The 2,500-nt window shown below is 37.4% G+C and overlaps 1 protein-coding gene across 3 annotated transcripts in view; it reads left to right on the top strand.

The window, feature by feature from the left end:
* The window catches only part of ZFHX4 (zinc finger homeobox 4), a 149,645-nt gene that overhangs the window by 20,725 nt on the left and 126,420 nt on the right, over positions 1 to 2,500 (top strand). The window lies entirely within an intron of this gene.

The raw sequence follows: 2,500 nt of genomic DNA, 5'->3' as shown, positions 1-2,500 counted from the left end.
TTAATACTGAAGTTATATAAGACTGGTAACTATAAATGTGCAGTTTATTTAAAAATGTTGATTAAGTAACAGAAAAGGTGTTATGACATTTGTTACTGCGCTGATTTTGTTTTTCACTTTGACTATATAATGGAAGGTTTAAAAATATAGTTTACTTCTGCTTAATCTTTTAAGATGAAATTGCAACAGCAAGACTGTTCAGTGCAGGGCTGTGGGAAGAAGGGGAAGGGTGAGATGCTATGCTGCAGAACCAATTTTGTATCTGCCTTAAATTACTTAATGCTTATAAATGCCATCTGGTCCCAGTAGAGTGTGCATCCTACGACTATTCTGGCAACTGTTCTTGTGTGCGTTCTGGACACTATGATGCTGTGGGATACAGTAATATACTACAATATGGGTAGAGCTTGCTTTAAGCATCAGAGGTTAAATGAAAAGCCACAGATAGGACTAGAATAGTTTTAGGGAGTTGCATCTAGTTCCTTTTGCTGTATTAACTCCTTCCTTATCTCAGTTAGCTTTTCCTGCTGAAGAAGTTTCACCCTCACTGATTCTTTCATGGTACTGGGTAGGACAGAGCTGCTGCACGTGCATCCCTGTATCATTGCTTGGAAACAAAATAGAACTACTACTGCCTCTTTTTCTCTGCAATGGCCCAAAAAATTTCTTGTGTGCATGTTGGTGCCAGCTGGGTGCATGTCTTCATGCTTGCATATGTGTTTACATCTGACTAAATAGCCTCACAAGTGCAGTTGCTGAGTGGATATATGTAAAAATGCTTTGTACGAGCATTGTTTATCCTTTTGTGTCAGAGTTGAGAGATACCAGTATGAAGACATTTATACCAGTCCTCTACAGATGGAATGGGCTGGGAGTTGTTTTTTGGCGTAACTCTTCTTTTGCAACTTTTTATCTGTAGATAAGGCCTTAGAAGGAGAGTTAGGGAGTTAGATGTGTAGGCTTTCTTCTGGATGCATATATTGTGCATTTTGCCAAATGGGAAAATAAACACGCTTGTCTCTGGACTAATTAGAGAATTATTATGTTTTCATTCTCATTGTGATCAGATTATTTCAAAAGGGTTTTAAATTGCATGTGTACCATGAGCAAACTTAACCTGGTTCTCATCAGTGATTAAAATTACACACCAAGCTTTGTGAGGTTTGATTCAGGAGCAATTAGGCTGTCATTTTAGCCATCTCAGATACCAAAACTAATTTTGATTCATTTTCATTCTATGCAAATCTTCTGATGTATCTTAAACTGATCACTTCCTCTCTCTGATGTAGCTGACAAGATTAGATTTGATTACACTTAAAAAAAATTAAGCAGCTATCCTTCATACCTAATATTCTCAATGACCTTCACTGAAGCCTTTCCTGGGCAAGGATTTTTTTTTTTAATCTGAAAATCACACTGACTGATTTTATGCAAGAATATAGCACCTGGCTATTATGTATATAAATTTATATTGTCTAGATACGCAACATTTTTAAATTAGATTTCCTTTTCTGGTAAATGAGAAGATGTAGAAAACATTAATGCTTCAGATACCTAAAACAATAGTTTTCAGGATGTAATCAAACTTTTGTACTTAATTGAAAACTTATCTGATAAATTGGTTACTGCTTTCGTCTAAAATTAATGAGATCTATCATGCTGACTTATGACTAGAATGAAGATTGCTTACCTCCTACGTAAAAGCAAGGTAGAGTCTATATCATAGGCTGAAAATAAACACTAAAGTTTCAGAGTACTCAGCTGTTGTGTACAGTGCCATCATTCTGTAAACTGAGAGATCTGCAAGGACTTGGGGTAACTTAGGCTGTAATCAGGCTACTATTACAGTGGCTGGAGCCTTGCAGGCTCAAGAAAAAAAAATGAAAGAAAGCAGACTTTTAACCAATGTGTGCCCAACTTTCCTCTGGTGCTTTTACCCTTCTGCCAGACACTGATATGGCTTTTACAGAGTGCATCTTGTTCTCAACAAAGGGAGTTTATGGTCTAAGACGCCTGCCTGCAAGAAATGATTGAAGGATTTTCATCAGTAGTGCTTGCGTATGATTTGTTAAGCTAGGGGAGCTGTTGATTGAGGCAGTGGTTGAGAGATGGGCAACTCACCAGGATTGATAACATCAAAATGGTATTTGAAATGGTGTTCATTACGTTTTGCAATGAAAAAAAAAAACCGAGTGCGTGCGATTGTCCCCTAGGATGATGGGACTGGTTGAAGTAAATATTAATTTCTGTTCCGTTGCCCATTGAGGTGACTAAAGTGTGGGGAAGAATTGTGATTGGTGCTTAATCAGGGATAGCCAGCTACCTGCTGGGGGCTTTTGCACAAGGAAGATTTGTAGTAAGCTGATTTACTTGGTAAAATGAGAACCTTCAAAGAGTTCTGTCTGGGTTGACGATGCTGCAATATTTAGAATTCTTAGCTTACATTATCTTGTTGTCATTAGGGAGAAATAAAGATCAAGCAAATAAACTAGCTGAAAAG

The sequence above is a fragment of the Myiozetetes cayanensis genome, unplaced genomic scaffold (genome assembly GCF_022539395.1).
Source record: "Myiozetetes cayanensis isolate MyiCay16 unplaced genomic scaffold, myiCay2020 scf1, whole genome shotgun sequence".
Classification (NCBI taxonomy): domain Eukaryota; kingdom Metazoa; phylum Chordata; class Aves; order Passeriformes; family Tyrannidae; genus Myiozetetes; species Myiozetetes cayanensis.
Note: the sequence above shows the minus strand (reverse complement) of the source record. Positions and strands in the feature narration are given on the sequence as shown.